This window comes from Acomys minous (assembly GCF_964271855.1).
Source record: "Acomys minous genome assembly, chromosome: 1".
Lineage (NCBI taxonomy): Eukaryota > Metazoa > Chordata > Mammalia > Rodentia > Muridae > Acomys > Acomys minous.
In genome coordinates this window covers 74,828,935-74,849,119 of record NC_140483.1, presented here as the reverse complement: position 1 = coordinate 74,849,119, position 20,185 = coordinate 74,828,935, and the positions used below count along the sequence as shown (strand labels likewise).

Sequence of the window (20,185 nt, the reverse complement as noted above, 5' to 3'; positions counted from 1 at the left end):
CTGGCTAGAATTTCAAGTACTATATTGAAGAGATATGGAGAGAGTGGGTAGCCTTGCCGTGTTTCAGATTTTAGAGGAATTTCCCTAATTATCTCACCATTTAATTTTATTTTGGCTATTGGCTTGCTGTGTATAGCCTTAATTATGTTGAGATATGTGCCTTGTATCACTGATCTCTCCAAAACTTTAAACATGAAGGGGTGTTGGATATTATCAAGTGCTTTCTCTGCATCTAAGAAGATGATCATGTGTTTTTTTTTTTAATTTTTAGTTTGCTTATATGGTGGATTACATTGCTGGATTTCAGTATATTAAACCATTACTGCATGCCTGGAATGAAGCCTACTTGGTCATGGTGAATGATATTTATGATATGTTCTTGTATTCATTTTGAAAGTATTTTATTGAGTATTTTTGCATCATGTTCATAAGAGAAATTGCTCTGAAATTCTCTTTCTATGTTGGTTATTAGTGAGGTTTAGATATCAATGTGACTATGGCCTCAGAGAATGAGTTTGGTAAAGTTCCATCCATTTCTATATTTTTGAGTAGCTTGAAGAGTATTGGTATTAGCACATCCTTGAAGGTCTGGTAGAATTCTTCACTGAAACCATCTGGCCCTGAGCCTTTTGTTTGTTTGTTTGTTTTTGTTTTGGGAGACTATCAATGATTGTTTCTATTTCTATAGGGGAAATAGGACTATTTAGCTTGTTTATCTGTTCTTCACTCAATTTTGAGAAATGAAATTGGTCAAGAAAATCATCCATTTCACTTAGATTTTCAAATTTTGTGGCATATATGCCTTCAAAGTAGGATCTTATGATTCTTTGTATATCTTCAGTGTCTGTTGTTATCTCTCCCTTTTTATTTCTGATTTTGTTGATTTATATACTGTCTCTCTGCCTTTTAGTTAGTTTGACTAATGGTTTGCCTATCTTGTTGATTTTATCAAAGCACCAGCTCTTGGTTTTGTTTAATCTTTGGACTGTTTTCTTTTTTTCTAATTTATTAATTTCAGCCCTGGGTTTGATTATTTCCCCACTTCTACTCTTCTTCAGTGTTTCTGCTTTTTTTATTCCTGTGTGTGCTTCCAGCTGTGCTGTTAAGTTGATTATGTGGGATGTTTCCAATTTCCTTTTAAAGGCAAATAGTGCTATTCATTTTCCTCTTAGCACTGCTTTCAATATGTCCCACAAGTTTGGGTATGTTGTTCCTTCATTTTCATTGAATTTCATGAAGTCTTTAATATTTTTCTTTATTTCTTCCCTGACCTAGGTGTCATTAAGTAGAGAATTGTTCATTTTCCATGTACATGTAGGCTTTTTGCTATTTCTGTTGTTATTGAAAGGCAGCCTAAGACCATTGTGATCTGATAGGATACAAGGTATTATTTCAATCCTCTTGTATCTGTTGAGGCTTGCTTTTTGACCTATTATGTGATCAATTTTGGAGATGGATCAATGGGGTGCAGAGAAGAATGTATATTCCTTCTTGTTTGTGTGAAAGGTTCTATAGATATCTGTTAGATGCATTTGATGCATTGCATTGGTTAATGATGTTATTTCTCGGCTGAGTTTCTGTTTCAATGACCTATTTCTCAGTGAGAGTAGGGTGTTGATTTCTCACACTATTATTCTGTGGGGACCAATGTGTCTTTTAGCCTTCCTTAATAGATCTTTTACAATTGAGGGTGCTCTGGTATTGGAAACATAGTTGTTCAGAATTGTGATGTCATCTTGTTTGACTTTACTTTTGATGAGTATGAAGTGTCCTTTCTCATCCCTTTTAATTAATTTTGGTTGAAAATCTATTTTGTTAGATATTAAAATGGCTACTTGTAGCCATTTGCTTGGAATATTTTTTTCCAGCATTTACCCTGAGGTAATGTCTATCTTTATGGGTGAGATGTGTTTCTTGAATGCAGAAGAATGTTGGATCTTGTTCTGCATCCATTCAGAAAGTCTGTGTCTATTCTTTGGAGAATTGAGACCATTGATGTTGAGAGATATTAATGACCCATGGCTGTGCAGAGTCTTAATTTTGAAGTTATTTCCAGTAGAGCATTTGTGTGGTTGTGTTTTTGCGATGGTGTATTTATCTATTTTCTGTTTAGTTTTGGTTGTAGCTTGTCCCTTTAACGTGGAGTTTTCCTTCTAGTAACTTCTGTAAGGCTAGATTTTTGGATAGGTACTCTTTGAATTTTTTTAAATAGAATATTTTGTTTTCTCCATTAACAGTTATTGATAGTTTTGCTGGGTAAAGTAGTCTGGCCTGGAATCTGTGGTCTCTTAGGTTTTGCAAGATCTCTGTTCAGGCTCTCCTGGCTTTTATGGTCTCTGCTGAGAAGTCAGGTGTAATTCTGATAGGTTTGCCATTAAATGTTATTTGGCCCTTTTCCCTTGCAGCTTTTAATATTTTTTTTTGTTCTGTATGTTTTGTGTTTTGATTATTATGTGATGGGCAGTTTTTCTTTTCTGGTCAATTCTATTTGGTGTTCTGTAGGCCTCTTGTATGTTTATAGCCATCTCTTTCTTCAGATTGGGGAAGTTTTCTTCTAGGATTTTGTTGAGAATATTTTGTGGGCCTTGGAGTCTGGCATCTTCTCTTCCCTCAATGCCTATCATCCTCAGATTTCTTCTTTTCATGGTGTCCCTGATTTCTTGGATGTTTTGTGTCATGATTTATCCAAATTTAGCATTTTCTTTAGTGGTTGCTTCAAGATCTTTGATAGTATCTTCTAGACCTGAAATTCGTTCCTCCATCTCTTGGATTCTGTTAGACAGCCTCACCTCTATGTTGCTCACCCTCCTTTCTGAGCTTTCACATTCCAATTATTCTTATGACTATGTTTTTATCATTGAGTCTATTTTCATCTTCAGATCTGGAACAGTTTTATTTCTTTCTTTCATCTGGTTGTTGTATATTCCTGTGTTTCTTCTATTTGCCTCTTCATAGGCCTTCAATGATTGAAGAGTTTTATTGATTTTTTTCATCTGGTTGTTTGAATTTTTCCAGTGCCTCTTTATATGCCTTTTTTAAATCTTCCATCAGTTTAGCTGTGTCTTCCTGCATTTAATTACAAATTTTATTTGTTTCCTCCATTATCATCCTCATTACTAAGGATTTGAGGTCATTTTCTTCTGTTTGAATTCTCTGGGTTGTTTTCTTTGAATTGTCGCTATCTGGAAATGCCATATTGTTTTGGGGTTATATACTCATGATTTTACACTGTCTTTTAGTCATGTTGCTGTTTCTAATTTTGACAGGTAGCTTCCAGAGTTGGGTGGAAGGTGACTGAGTTTAAATTCACGATTTCCCTAAGCTAGAAACTCTGATGCATCACTGATCTGGATGGCAGGAAGCTAGCCCTGTAGTTTGGGTCTCTCACAGCCAGCGCTCTCCAGCTCTACCTCAGTTGTCCTGGGTCTCAGAATGTGTGCTAGGTCAAGCCAAAGTGTCCACAGCCTTCTGGGTCCCCTTGTGGCACCAGAGTGCTCCAGGGCCTGAATCACGTCAGGCAGTAGGAGTCTGATAGCTACTCTATTCCCTGTCTCCCTGAGATTTCCTTAGTCCCAGAGCTCTGATGCTCAGCTAGTCTGAGGTTCCTGGTAATGTTTTGGGACCCAGACCACTTTTAGAGTCCAGGTTAGTGTCATGGGGCCCAAACCGCACATACACTGATTCCAATTAGCATCGATGGACACGACTTGAGTGTTGAGACCAGTTCACTTCTTTGGACCCCAAAGGGTCTTGGGGCCTAATCAACAAAATGAGTCCTGTTAGCACTGAATCCAATTAGGGTCATGAGCCCAAACCACACCCTGAGCTCGCTGAGTTCAGCCAGACTCTCAGTCCTGGGTTCATTCGCCAAGCTCAGTTAGAGTCTCGGGAAAGAGACTGCATGCCAAGTTCCGCAAGGGATTTTGAGCCAAATCCACACCCCCAAATCTGCAACGGACTCTGCCCCCAAACTGCACACTCAGTCAGGCAGAGTCCTGGTGGCCGGAACTGCATGCCAAATTCACCTAGGAACTCTGTGCCAAAACCGAATGCCCCATTCAGCCAGGGACTGTGCACCCAAACTGCCCGCTGAACCAGCCAGAGTTCCAGGGGCCAGGAAAGAACATCAAACACAGCTACAGAATCTGAGCTGAAACCGAGTGTACAATTCAGCCAAGGACTCTGCGTCTCAACTGCACACTGTGTCCAGCCAGAGTCCTGGGGCCCAGGACTGGACCCCAAGTTCAGGTAGGGACTCTGCCCAAAACACAAACCCAATTCGTCTAGGAACTCTGTGTCCAATCTGTTTGCCCAATTCAGCCAGGGACCCTGTGCCCAAACTGTGCACTGAGATAGGCAGAGTACAAACAGCCATAACCGCACTCCAAGTTCAGCGGGGGGCTCTTGCCCAAATCATGTGCCCAATTCAGGTAGGGACTCTGCTCCTAAACTGCACGCTGAGGCAGCTATAGTCCTGAGGGACTGGACCCCACTCCAAATACAGCTAGGGACTCTGCGCCCAAACTGTTTGGGGAGCCAGTAAGTGTCCCGTAGGCCTGGACCAGACGCCAAGTTCAGCTAGCAACTCTGTGCCCAATTCGCATGCCCAAATCATCCAGGGAATATGTGCCCAAACTGCATGCTGAGTCTATCCATAATCTAGGAGTCTGGATCACATGCCAAGTTCAGCTAGAGACTGCCTAAACTGTGTGCTGAGCGAGCCAGAGTCACGGTGGCCAGGCCTACAAGCCCAGTTCAGCTAGCGACTCTGTGCCCACATCGCGCACCAAATTCAGCTAGGGATTCTGTGCCCAAACCTCATGCCCAATTAAGGTATGGACTGTGTGCCCAAACTGTGCGCTGAGCCAGCCAAAGTCCCAGGGGCCAGGACTTCACTCCAAGTTCATCTCAGGTCTGCACCCAAAAGTCGCCCCCAAATCAGCTAGGTACTCTGCACCTAAACCGAGTGCCTAAATTTAGCCAGAGATTATGTGCGCAAATTGGGCGCTGAGCCAGCCAGAGTCTCAGGTCCAGGACCTCACGCCAAGTTTAGCCAGGGACTCTGCACCCAAAGTGCTTGGGGGAGCCAGCCAGAGTCCCAAGGGCCATAACCGCATGCCATATTCAGCCAGGGACACTGCGCCCAAACTGCCCACAGAGCCAGCCAGAGTCTCTGTACCAGGACTGCACACGTAGTTCAGCTAAGGACTCTGAGCCCAATCTGCGCGCTGAATACAGCCAGAGTCTCGGGGATGGTACCACAGGACAAGTTCAGCTAGGGACTCTGCACCCAAACTGCACACTGAATCCAGCGAGAGTCCCGAGGGCTAGACTGCATGCCAAAATCAGATAGGGACTCTATGCCCAAACCGCGGTCCCAATTCAGCCAGAGACTCTGCGCCAAACTGCACACTGATCCGGACAGCATCAGTGGCCTGGGACCGCAAGCCAAGTTCAGCTAGGGACTCTGCGCCCAATCTGCACGCCCTATTCAGCCAGGGACTCTGCAATCAAACTAAACACTGAGCTAGCCAGAGTTCCGGGGTTGAGAACTTCATACCATGTTCAGCTGGATACTCTTTGCCCAAACAGTGGTCCCAGTTCAGCTAGGGACTCTGGGCCCAAACTGCGAACCCAATTCAGCTAGGGACTCTGGGGGCAAACTACGCGCTTAGTCCAGCCAGAGTCTATTTGCCCGGACAGAATGTTAAGTTCAGCTGAAGACTCTGCGACCAAATTGCGTGCCCAGTTCAGCCAGGGACTATATGTCCAAACTTCATGCTGAGACAGCCAGGGTCACGGGGGCTGGGACTGCACACCATGTTAAACCAGGGACTTAGTGCCCAAAATGAGCACTTAGACATCCAGAATCATGGGAGCATGTACTGCTCGCCAAATTGAGCTAGGGACTCTGTGCCCCAACTGCGCGCTGTGTCCAGCCAGAGTCTCGGTGCCTAGACAGCACATTAACTTCAGCTACAGACTCAGTGCCGAAACTGGGCACCCAATTCATCCAGGAACACTGCGCCCAAACTACGCACTGAGCCAGCCAGAGTACAGTGGGCCGGGACCGCATGCCAAATTCAGCAAAGGTCTCTGAGACCAAACTGCACGCCCAATTCAGCTAGGGACTCTGTGTGTAAACAGCACGCTGAGTCCATCCAGAGTCTCAGTTCTAGGACAGAAAGTCACGTTCAGCTAGAGACTATGTCCCAAACCAAGCGCCCAATTCAGCTAGGGACTCTGCACCCAAACTGTGCACCCAATTCAGCTAGGGACACAGTGCCCAAACTGTGCACTCAATTCAGCTAGGGAATCTGTGTCAAAACTGCGTGTTGAGCCAGCTAGAGTCCTGGGTGCCAGGACTGCACACCAAGTTCAGCTAGGCACTCTACTCCCAAACTACATGCTGAGCTAGCCAGAATCTTGGGGCCAATACATCATGCCAAGTTCAGCTAAGGACTCTGTGCCCAATCTGCACGCTGAGCCAGCCAGAGTTCCAGGGGCCAGGACCTCAGGCCATGTTCAGCTGGGGACTCTGCACTCAATCCATGTGCCCAATTCAGCTAGGGACTCTGCACTCAGAAGGTCCAAACTGCCCGCTGATCCAGCCAGAATCCCGGGGGCCAGGACTGAGTGCCAAATTTAGCTACAGACTGAGCTGAAACCAAGTGCCCAATTCAGCCAGGGACGCTGTGCCCAAACTGCTTGCTGAGCCAGATCTAGTCCCAGGGGACAGGATTGCACACCAAGTTCAGCTAGAGACTCTGTGCCCAAACTGCACGCTGAGCCAGCCAAAATTTTGGGACCAGTACCACACGCCAAGTTCAGCTAGGGACTCTGCGCACAATCCGCGCTCCCAATTTCGCCAGGGACTCTGCGCCCAAACTGCATGCGGAGCCAGCCAGAGTTCCGGGGGCCAGTACCGTCATGTTCAGCTGGGGACTCTGAGCCCAAACCGCACGCCAATTGGGCTAGGGACTCTGTACAAACTGCCTGCTGTTTCCATGATCTGGCTACTGCTATGAACATGGTTGAGCAAATGTTCTTGTTGTGTGCTGGACCATCTTCTGGGTACCTTCCAAGGAGTGGAATAGCTGAGTCTTGAGGAAGCCCTATTCCTAATTTAATTCTTAAAAATGATATGTGTAGTTCCATTTCTTTTAAAGGCGATTAGCACAACTGTCTAGGATAATTAAATCTTATGGTTTGGTTAAGTCCTAATTCAGTTAATTGTGGGTGTTTTATAAAATAGCCACACAATTTATAGTGAAAAATGAGCAATTAAGATGTACTAATACTAGAAAGACATGGTCCTCTAACACTTATCTAGATATTATAGATTATAACTTCTTGTTTAATGTTTGTAAAATGTAGTTTAGATCAGATAGCTAAAGACAGACAAGTATTGATCACAGATATGTTGGCCCTCAAAATGGCCAGAGAACAGCTGAATATGGCATTAAATGTATTTAAACTAATTGTGAGAGAGAATCCTATATCTTAGCAGTAACTCGCCAAGGTCTCAGAAGATTTTGACATTGCAGATGACTTCAATGCTTGGATTGTGGTTTACAGCAATTGAACAAAAGAGTTCCCAATGTCTCACCATCTCCCACTCTGTTAGGGTTCGGCCTAACTGTGGAGAACCTGGACACCCAGAGAGTCATTGTTCAACACTGATGAAAGTGGGGTGAATTTAATCTCTTTTTGTTCTCCTTCCATGGAAACAGCCTCTCATCTTCTGTAATGTTGTGCCTGATGGCCAGACTGTATCTGGCAATGATGCAATATTACCACAGGAGGCAACTAGGGCTAATGTCTAGATACTAGGATATGACTAGTCATATCTGTCATTTTAATTGGTACATAAATTTGTTTAGGTTACAATTTATCCTTCTCAGGCCTCTGATTACATTGATAGCTAAGCTAGTGGTAGCTTGAAAGCTAGAAGACAATTATATCCACTCTTCTTATATTAGTAAAAATATTAGCTAGTTAAAACTATGTACTATGTCTCTTCTTTTATTTAAATGTCAAATATGCGTGCCTTGCTCACTGTCTTCATGTGAAGTGGTAAACAGTTTTCAGGAATTTTATTCATACATCTTTGGAAGACTTCACTCAGTATTCAACTTCCTGTGTCTATTGAATAATAAGTGAAATTTTTAAAGGGTGTAGTTTATATGAAGTGTGAGGATGTGAACATTAAATTATGCAAATTGAAAGTATTTGAGGGTCTGAGAAAATGTTTAAGAGTTGATAAATGCAAGCTATAAAATAAATATTTGAGGATCTAAGAAAATGTTTAAATGTTGGTAATTGCAAATTAAAGGATCTTAATGGAAGTTTTAGGGTACATAAATGCAAGTTGCAGATGTAAAATATATGAAAACTTAGATCAATAGAGTTATAATTAACTGATAGAGTACTGACTGCTTATTAATCAGTCCCAAGCTCAATATTTAATTTCTCTTTGACTGTATTCTGAACACAGAAATAAGTGTGCTTCTTATGTTGTAAAAAAACAAGTCTGTCCTATATGTATATCAAGTCTTCTGGACTGTTAAAATAATGTCATGCTTTTCCTGGGTTTCAAAGGCATAAGTCTACTCCAGCTGTCTTATAGAAACAATTTTAACTTCTGTTCTTAGACTGTATTTGTCTCAGAAGATTTTTTACCTGCCAACCAGACTCTACCCAGAGCTGCTAAGATCTGCACCTGCTGGAAAATGATTTAAACCTGTCAAACATATATGAGTAATTAATGTTTCTTCAACTGGATCAGCTAAACAGATCCTTTTGATAAGTGCTCACCTTTGACTAGATCTTCATCCTTTCTAGGTCCCAATAACAGTGCCCCTAATGACAGCAGGAAGAAGTTACAGAAGAGAATGACCTTGCCCATTGCCCTACTTTATAGGCTGAAATGCTGAATAAAGAGCAATTCTTTGGCATAAGAGACAAATGGCTACAAGAATATAGGCACTTAGTTCTGTTTAAATCAGTTATTCTTTTTGGCCCCCTTATATCAAGCAAAGATTAGGCACCATACAGCTAATGATCATGATAGTGTAGTACCTGGCCCTACAATGGGCTAACTAAGAGGTATAAGTTCCATGATGACCAATGATTATACCTTTACTGAACCTGTCAGACGAGTGGAATGAGATATCAGGATAACTAAAATATGATTTTAGTATGAGTAGTGCAAAGATTAACAACTAGGCCTGGCTATATTAGTGGCTGTGCTTGTGGCATTCGAATGACTGTGAGTTAGGCCAGCTTGGGATCCAAGGGATTTTCTCAGCTACTGGGCATTGCTCATCAACACAGTGGATGGACTCAGGTGCTGCAGTACCATAAGGCACTGGCACATAACTGATTATAGTATCTGAAAACCCCTATGTTATAAAATGCAACTTCTGCAACTGTTTTGAGGATTATCTCATTGATCTTCCTAGAAAGAGGATCTCTAATGTCACCAGTAAGAACATTGAGGAGGTTAAGAAATCTCCAAAATGGCTGCTTACATAATTAGTTTGACATGCCATGAAAAAAGCCCATATAAACTGTGCAAAGTACTCTACCACAGAAAGTTAGTTTGCCATCCCTTCCCAAATCTCTGTTATAGAACTAAGTAGGCCCCTAAAAATGGGGGCTATGACATGACAAATAAAGAAAAAAGACTGGCTTTTGCAGGCCATCTGCCAAGAAATTTACTCTATTATAGTTGAATATTTGTCATTAATGCCAGTGATATTGGTTCCTCACAGACAGAAAGCTCATCATCAAAAACAATATTTTCTTCTCTAAGGTTTCTCAGGATGAAGAGACAATGGTCCAAGTTCAATTCAGCAGGAATTTGATATTGAATCTGGCTTTGACTTTCTGGAAAAAGAGTAGTAGAATTGTACTTATGCTTATTTAGTGAGGATAGAAGACTTTGTAGTTGTGGTAGATTGCTTCCTATTCTAACCAACAGTTTACAGGAAGAAAGTCAGTTTATCTCCCTTGGTTGCTGTATATACTTAGTTGCTCTAGTAAAATCTTTATTTCTGATCAAATTTTAAGAATATGTGATCATTCACTTAAACTGGCTTCAAGCAGTAATAAAAAGGTGGTGGTCAGAACTCTCATCTAAATCAGAAATTATACGTAATGGAAATGTTAAGATTTTAAATCAACAGTTGAATAGATTATGGGAACAGGAAAACTACCTTACTTTGGTTCCAGAATATACTGGTAATAAAACTAAGGATGTAGATGGTTATTTAATACAGATGAATTGAGACATTTCATTTTCTAAAGAGCTTTTTGGTCATTCAGACAGTGCTGGATTATATGATTTACAAAGGTTGGTCTCCTCTTAGAACTGTGAACTGTGGAAGAAATAAAAGCAACTTTTATATTTTAAAAAGCCACATAATGATACCACAAATGAAATTCTAACAACTTATTTCACATTGAAGTGGAAATATCCAGAAAGAATAGCTTCAACTTCAAAGAGGTTAGAGTTCACTATGAAGACTGTTCACCTTCCTTGCATGCAGAATTTATATGGCTACTTGGTAACATTGTTTATAAACTGTTGGGTCCTATCTCAGTCCCACATAAGAATATAATTTATAGTATGCAAAAAACAAGTCAGGACTTATTACCAAGAACTGTAAAGACTAATCATTAACTTTTATTGTGTTTTATGAAGAAAAACGTAAATGTGTGCAGCTGTTTACTTCTGTTGAAAAGACTTTGAAAACCTTATTAAAATTAATATTCAAAGTAATATTAAAATTTTTGTCCACACTGATACCATGTACAAATGCCTTAATTATTGATAAGCCAATGTGTTATAATATAAATATCTCTTTTTTAAAAAATTTAAAGCAATCATGCTTCTAGTATAATGAAATCATGTAATTAAACCAGGGGTTTACATTCATGTAGAAGGCTGTTGTTGAAATACGTTCTACATAATTTTTTAAACTTGATACATTTTAGTATATCTGATTTTTTCTTATAATCTTCATATTATGTTTGTAAGTGTCATCCTTAGATAAAGAAAAAAGGAGAGTATGTATTTATATGAAACTTTAACTGGAAATGTTCATGGAGTTGGCTAATTTATATTCACTTTTTATTATATAAAGAGTTATAGCCGGGCATGGTGGTGCACGCCTATAATACCAGCACTCGGGAGGCTGAGACAGGTGGACCACTGTGAGTTCGAGGCCAGCCTGGTCTACAAAGTGGGTCCAGGACAGGCAAGGCTACACAGAGAAACCCTGTCTCAAAAAAAAGAGTTATAATATTTTTCTATTCTATAACATTTAAACTTCATTTGAGTAAATTTACTAAATAGTTCTAGTTTTTAAATTTTTCATTCTAATATTATATGAAATCTAATTTTTGATCACTAAAGGGGTTCTGAAAAGTTACATGTAATGTTTCAGAATTGTTTACAATTCACACTGACATTGTACTTTAAGTTCCAAACATTGTACTTTAAGTTCCTTTGCATCACATCACTACCTGCTGTAATGATTTATGTGAAATTCCAACACACTATATGCAAGTGGGTTTTGTGTTTTGTTTTTTAATATAATCATTTTCAGTATCAGTGTAATCAATTCTGGAATTTAACTGTTTGGATTGTACCTGTCTTAGATGGAATTTTAATTGAATACCACTCCTGCTGACCCATCTATCACCTTTCTTTGATAAGGCTTGCTAGCTTCCAGAACAGATAAATGGACTTTCTCTTCATATCTCAATGTACATCTTTAACACTTTAGACAGTGACTACAGAGAAGACTCACCAGCATCTTTTCTTGCTATGTAAATGTTTAAAGTTTTAGTTATACTGTTTTGTATAGCTATTACTCCAGATTGCTATGTACTCCATAAAATGGATGTTGGTTGTAGTAATTGACTTTTATAGTTTCAGATTATAGTCATTCCAGGTGACCATAATTTTTTGATTGAAAGATGAGGTATCTAAAAAGTCATTTTTCAGGATGTGTGAATTTCATAAACCTCCATCATCTCTTAAACCTTACAATGGGAAATACAGTCTTTCTTTCTTCTTATTCCTTTACTTTTTTTTATATACTTTGTGTTGTTATTGTTGTATTTATTTATTTAGCTATTGAGACAGGGTTTCTATGTGTAGCTTTGGCTGTCCTGTTGTCCTGGACTTACTTTGTAGACATGGCTGGCCTCAAACTCACAATGATACACCTGCCTCTGACTCTGAGTACTGCTTTTCATTGTCTTATTGAAACATTTGGACAGGTTAATGTGGTTTGGTTGTAGTGTGATGTTAATTAGACTAAGGATTTGAGTCTCCTCCTTTTAAATTCATTACCTTTTCACATTCACAAAGTAGTTCTATGGCTTTTTATAACATCTTCCTTTTTGGTATTCACCTAATAAATTCAACTTGTCATCAAACACAGAGAAAAATGAAATAAAAAAGAAATAGGCCTACAGGAAATAATCTGGCCAGCTGCAGGGTGGAACCAGTAACCAGTCTTGTTGCGTTCCACTCCACCCACAGGATATAGAGTTGCTAGGAAACCAAACAAGAATTGTTTGTAATTTTGCACCATGTCACATACAATCATTTTAAAGCACAATATCCTTTTCATATCTCAACCGATAGGAGCATGCCAGGCTGGAACTCCTGTAATTTGGGTATGCTGGGATGGAAAGGAACCTGTAAATTTACCCTCACCTCAGTTTCTGGCTCTTTCTGGATACCATTGTGTTGGGGAAAGTCAGAGACATGCTGGGGTGGAAAATTAAAGATCATCTTGTAGTTGAATTTGTATTGAGTCCTGGTGGTTTTTTGGGCGTCTAACAATCTGGGCACAACATGGCCAGCTTAGCCTGCTACCAGAGTCCCAGAACTGGGAGAAATTCTCTCTCTCTCTCTCTCTCTCTCTCTCTCTCTCTCTCTCTCTCTCTCTCTCTCTCTCTCTCTCACACACACACACACACACACACACACACACGCAAGTAAACAAACAAATAAACAAATTAGAACAAGGTAGATTGCTACTTGGGAACAGTGCTTTCTTTTAACTGTGTCGCATACAGACATACACAAACACACACATACACACACATACACACACACACACACACACACACACACACACAAATGCACAAAGTAAACACTCCTAAATAAAGATTTGGAGTTACACCTAGACTTCTATTTAATAATCTTTTTTATTCACATATAGATTTAATCATTCACCTCTGAACATCTGAGTACTTTAGAGAACCTACACTTCATCATTTTAGTCAACAGACTATATGCACTCCATTCCAACACTGGAGACTTAAAACAATTATCCCTTTAATCTCAACAATCAGGAAGTAGAATGAATCTTGAATCTTGGCATAATGATGTACATCTGTCATTATATCCCATTTCTGGAAAGACAGAAATATATGAATTTCTGAGGAATATATGAATAGCTAGCAAGCAGTTCTAAGCATGTTGAGATTTTCTCTCAAAAAATTTGGAGAGCTACTTAGGAAGACACCTCATAATGACCTCTGATCTCTAAATGTAAACATATGTGTACACGTACACACACATTCATACATGTACACATGCATGCATACACCTGTGTATACAGATGTGTACAAACAAATTGCAATAAGATAAAAATGAATTCAAATACCAACTGCCAGAGATTCAAGATGGCAGCAAGCAGTATGGACCGTGTTTAGAAGCTCCAGTAAACAACTTGGGGAATTGCACAGAATTCTGACCCAGAAACACCGTGGTCCCCACACCACTGCAGCAGGAGTGCTCCATGGTTTGAAGAGACCAGGGTGCAGAGGACCTGCGTGCCCCCGCACACAGGAGGAGCACAGATTTTCTCAGATCATAGTGGCAGTGGCAGTAGTGGCAGCAGCGGTGGCGTTGGCGGCAGCAGCGACAGTGGCTGAGGTTTGCAGCTCCGAGCCCTCCGTTGGAGGCGATTGTTGGGGTGGCCAGTGGGAGTTGTTGTGGGAGAGGGGACTCTAGGCAGGATTTGGGCCATGCCGTGCACTGAGAGCCAAACTGCACTAGGCGGGCAGTTCAGCCCCTGAGTCCCAAGCTCAGCTCATTGTGCAGTTCCGCCCCAGAGACACTATCTCAGCTCAGCGTGCAGTTCCGCCTGTGCAGTTCTGTCACTGTGACCCAGGCTGAACTCAGCGCACAGATTCGGCCCAGAGTCCCTAGAGGACTTGCTGGCATTACCTCAGGGTAAAAGGTTGGAAGAAAATATTCCAAGCAAATGGTTACAAAAAGCAAGCAGGCGTAGCCTTTTTAATATCGAACAAAATAGACTTTCAACCAAAATTAATAAAAAGGCATGAGGAAGGACACTTCATACTCATCAAAGGTAAAGGTAACCGAGATGACATCACAATTCTAAACATCTATGCTCCCAATACAAGTGCACCCACATTTATAAAAGATCTGCTAATGAAGCTTAAACCACACATCGATTCCCCACACAGTAATAGTGGGAGACTTCAACACCCCACTATCCCTGAAGGATTGGTCAATGAAACAGAAACTAAGCCGAGAAATAACATCATTAAGCAATGCCATGAATCAAATGGATCTAACAGATATCTATAGAACCTTTCACCCAAACAAGAAAGAATATACCTTCTTCTCTGCACTCCATGGAACCTTCTCCAAAATTGATCACATTGTAGGTCACAAAGTAAGCCCCAACAGATACAAGAGGATTGAAATAATACCTTGTATCCTATCAGATCACCATGGTCTTAGGCTGTAATTCAACAACAACAGAAATAACAAAAAGCCTACTCACATATGGAAACTGAACAATTCTCTTCTAAATGACATCTGGGTCAGGGAAGAAAGAAAGAAAGAAAGAAAGAAAGAAAGAAAGAAAGGAGTTCCTGAAATTCAATAAAAATGAAGGAACAACATATAAAAATTTGTGGGATACATTGAAAGCAGTGCTAAGAGGAAAATTCATAGCACTAAGTGCCTTTAAAAAGAAATTGGAAATATCGCACATAAGCGTCTTAACGACACAACTGGAAGCCCTAGAAAAAAAAAAGAAACAGAAATACCCAAGAGGATTAGACATCTGGAAATAATCAAACTCAGGGGTGAAATTAACAAATTAGAAACTAATAAAACAGTGGAAAGAATCAACAAAACCAAGAGCTGGTTCTTTGAGAAAATCAACAAGATAGACAAACCATTTGCCAAACTAACTAAAAGGCAGAGAGACAGTACTGAAATCAAGAAAATCAGAAATGAAAAGGGAGATGTAACAGCAGACACTAAAGAAATACAAATAATCATAAGATCCTACTTCGAAGACAAATATGCCACAAAATTTGAAAATCTAAGGGAAATGGACAATTTTCTTGATCAATTTCACTTGCCAAACTTGAGTGAAGAACAGATAAACAAGCTAAATAGTCCCATTTCTCCTACAGAAATAGAAGCAATCATTGATAGTCTCAAAAAAAAAAAAAAAAAAAGATAGGGCCAGATGGTTTCAGTGCAGAATTCTACCAGAAATTCAAGGGATAGCTAATACCAATACTCTTCAAGCTACTGGAAAAGACAGAAATTGATGGAACATTACCAAATTCATTCTATGAAGCCATAATCACATTGGTACCTAAACCTCACATAGATCCAACAAAGAAAGAGAATTTCAGACCAATTTCTCTTATGAACATTCATGCAAAAATACTCAATAAAATACTTGCAAAATGAGTACAAGAACATCATCAAAGATATCATTCATCATGACCAGGTAGACTTCACTCCAGGCATACAGGGATGGTTTAATATCCATCAATGTAATCCACTATATAAACAATCTGATAATAAAAAACTACATGATCAATTCCTTAGATGCCGAAAAAGCATTTGATAAAATCCAACACCCATTCATGTTTAAAGTTATAGAAAGATCGGGGTTACAAGGCACATATATCAACACAATAAAGAGTATATACAGCAAGCCAATAGCCAAAATCAAATTAAATGGTGAGATACACAAAGAAATTCCTCTAAAATCTGGAACAAGGCAAGGCTGCCCACTCTCTCCATCTTTCTTTAATATAGTACTCGAAGTTCTAGCCAGAGCAACAAGACAACAAAGGGAGATCAAGGGTATCCAAATGGGAAAGGAGGAAGTCAAATTATCCCTTTTTGCAGATGATAGGATAGTCTACATAAATGATTATCAGAATTCCGTCAGAGAACTACTACAGCTAATATACACCTTCAGCAAATTGTCTGGACATAAAATTAAAACAAAAAATTCTTTAGTCTTCCTATACACAAATGAAAATCATGCAGAAGAAGAAATTAAGAGGCCTACACCCTTCACGTTAGCCACAAGCAACATAAAATATTTAGCAGTTAATCTAACTAAGCAAGTGAAGGATTTGATTGAAAAAATTTCAAAACTCTGAAGAAAGAGATTGAAGATAACATGAGAAGATGGAATTATCTTCCTTGCTTATGGATCGGGAAAATTAACATAATAAAAATGGCTACCTTAACAAAAGCAATCTACAGACTCAATGCAATCCCTATTAAAATATGTACACAATTTTTCAAAAACATTGAAATTTCAATTCTGAACTTCATATGGAAAAAAAATCGCAGAATAGCTTAAACAATCTTGTACAATAAAAGATCATCTGTAGGAATCTCCATACCTGATCTCAACCTGTACAATAACGCAACAGTAATTAAAACAGCATGGTACTGGAAGCAACAGGCTGCTTGATCAGTGGAATCGAATAGAAGACCTTGAAATGAATCCACACACATACGGTCACTTGATTTTTGACAAAGAAGGAAAATCCATTCAATGGAAAAATGATAGCATCTTCAACAAATGGTGCTGGTCTAACTGGATGTCTATGTGTAAAAAATGCAACTGGACCCATATTTTTCACCTTGCACAAAACTTAAATCCAAGTGCATCAAAGACTTCAACCTAAAACTAGAGACAGTCAGTCAGATAGAAGAAAAAGTGGGGGAAAGCCTGGAACATATTGGCACAGGAGACAACTTCCTGAACAGAACACCAACAACCCAGGTCTTAAGGTCAACAATTAATAAATGAAACCTCCTGAGGCTGAGAAATTTCTGTAAGGCAGGAGACACTGTCAAGAGAACAAAGTGACAGCCTACAGACTGGGAAAAGATCTTCACCAACCCTACATCTGACAAAGGTATAATTTCTAAAATAAATAAATAACTCAAGAAATTAAACACCACCAAACCAAATAACCCATTTGAGAAATGGGGCTTGGAACTAAACAGAGAATTCTCAACAGAGGAATATCAAATGGATGAGAAACACCTAAAGAAATGCTCAACCTCCTTAGTCATCAGGGAAATGCAAATCAAAACAACCTTGAAATTCTATCTTACACCCATCAGAATGGTTAAGCTCAAAAATTCAAGTGACATCACATGCTGGCAAGGATGTGGAGAGAGAGGACACTCCTTCATTGCTGGTGGAAATGCAAACTAGTACAGCCACTTTGGAATCTATCTGGTGCTATATCAGAAAACTGGGAATCAGGCTTCTGCAAGACCCAGCTATTCCACTCCTTGGAATATAAGCAGAAGATCCTCCAGCACACAACAAGAACATTTGCTCAACTTTGTTCATAGTTATTCATAATAGCCAGAACATGGAAACAGCCTAAGTTTACCTCAGTAGAAGAATGGATAAAGAAACTGTGGTACATTTACACTATGAAATATTACTTAGCTATTAAAAACAAGGAATTCCCAAAATTTGTGGACAAATGGATTGAAGTAGAACTTATCATAATGTGTGAGTTAACCCAGAAGCAGAAAGAGTTAAATGGTGTCACTTATATCTGGACACTAGCTCAAGGGGAATGTCCCATGAAAGACTTCACTAACCAGCAAACTGGGACAGAGGGGAGGACATTCTACTGGGACTCTAGGTGAGAGAAGCATGAGAGAATGGCAAAGTTGAAGGATCCAGAGGATCCTAGAAACCTACAAGAAGAACATTATAATAGGCAGATTTGGGCTTAAGGGTCCCACTCAAACTATGGCACCCCCCAAGTACAATACAAGCGGTTAACTTCAAAACCCTACCCAGATCTAGCCAATGGACAGGACATTCTCCGCAGTTGAGTGGAGAGTGGGGTCTGACTTTCACATGTACTCTGGTGACTCATACTTGACCACATCCCCTGAATGGGGAGACCTGGTGGAACTCAGAAAAAGGATAGCAGTCTACCAAGAACAGACTTGATACCCAATGAGCATATACATGGGGAGGAAGTCCCCCTCATTCACAGTCATAGGGGAGTGGAGTAAGGGGAAATGGGAGGATACAAGGGAGGGGATAACCATAGAGATGTAATATGAATACACTTATAAAAAAACAAAAACAAATACCAACTGTCCTGATGCTTCTGAGTCCATTCTCATGTTCTCCAGGCATTGATTCAAGCCAAACAGAATTTAAGTTGTCTTGGTCTAGATATAATGATAAACTTCCTGAAAACCCCAAGTCCCAGTAATTTGAATCAGCTTCGCGATATTCTCAGTGCCCTATACAATTTCCTGGCCTGATGTATCCCAGGACATAATGAAATGGATAGGTCTTCACACACATTATTGGTGGGGAGATGTGCCACAGGTATAGTCACTAGAGTACTTCAATCAACTCATTTCTGTCTGCAGCCTCTCACTGTCAGCATTAGGTGCCAAAGAGTTCTAGGACTGGGTCAAGGATGAAAGGGTGAGGGATCAAAGCCTAGAAGCTAATCTCTGGTGTCTAAAACCAAGGTGGATTGTCTAGTTGGAACCCTGCATAGCCTGTGATGAATCAGTCTTCATCTGATGCACACAATTCTTTATTCTTTTTAATTGTCTTGATAAGTGACTCATTTTTTTCTATATGGGATTTTCAAATCTAAGAATAACTGTCATTGTGATAGTTAATCTCAATGGCCAACTTGGTGTAATTTAGGGTCACCTGGGAGGTGGTCTCTGAGCATGTCTTAATTAAGATTAATTAATTAAGGGATTGTCTTAATTAGATTAATTAAGATGTCAAGTCCTAACCAATAGGTAGTGTAATTCCCTATGATGGATCCTGGACTGTATAAACAAAAGAAAGTGAGATGAGCACCATTCTGTCACTTCTTCCTAAAAGTTGGCTTGATATGATAAGCCTGTCTTTGTTTCCTGGTGGTGGACCTGATGGGACCACCCTTTTTATGGTTCCTGACAGTAGATGTGATGTAGGCAGCTACTTCCAGATCCTGTTGACTTGATTTCCCAAACGTGGTTAGTTGTTTCTAGAATGAAAGCATAAAAAACTCTTTCCTTCTTGAGTTGTTTTAGTCAGAACATTTCACTACCACAACATGAAAGACACTCAGATATGCATATTTCATTTTGGCTGATTTCCCCACCCCACTCTCATTTCTTTTTCCCACTTCTGCTTTTATAATGTATTCTTTTGCCCCCAAATTTCCCACTTCATTTATTCTGTTATCTTCTACATCCTCAATTCCATCGTTTTTCTGAAAATTTCATCATTTTTTATTTCTGCTGAATAATGTCCCACTATATAAATGAAACATATTCATTTTTTGTTCATAGATATCTATGTTATCTCGATGTCTTCACTATTACAAATCAGCAAAGATGTGCAACTATCTCTGTGATTGACTAAGGCATGCTTTGGGTGCAGGCCAAGGAAAAACATAGCTGAGCCATGTAACTTTTCGGTTTTCTCTTTTGAGATGCCAGAACACTGGTTCCCAAAGAGGTTTACCATAATTTCACTCTCACCATCAGCATACAGGTCACTCTTTCCCTACATATTCACCACTATTTGTCATTTACTTAATTTATTATTTGTTTATTTTTTGTTTTAACTTTTGAATTTGGAGGTGGCCATAGATACATGTGCATACAAGAAGATGATGCTAGATTTCAAGGACAAGGAGATAGAGGTAACAGTGTGCTATCTGAAATGGGTGCTAGGAACTGAGCTCAAGTAGAGTAATAAGTCCTTTTGACTACTGAGTCATCTTTCCAGCCATATCCATAATTTTGTTAATAATAGGTATTCTGTGACAAAAAAAATCTTAGAGCAGTCTT

The 20,185-nt window shown here is 39.7% G+C and overlaps 1 pseudogene across 1 annotated transcript; it reads left to right on the top strand.

Annotated features, from left to right (window-relative positions):
• The first annotated feature begins 5,872 nt into the window (after nucleotides 1-5,872).
• On the top strand, nucleotides 5,873-10,292 carry LOC311606490 (KATNB1-like protein 1; annotated as a pseudogene). Its single transcript has 2 exons — nucleotides 5,873-6,092; nucleotides 9,392-10,292. The product of its transcript is annotated as a KATNB1-like protein 1 (transcript).
• Nucleotides 10,293-20,185: the final 9,893 nt, after the last annotated feature.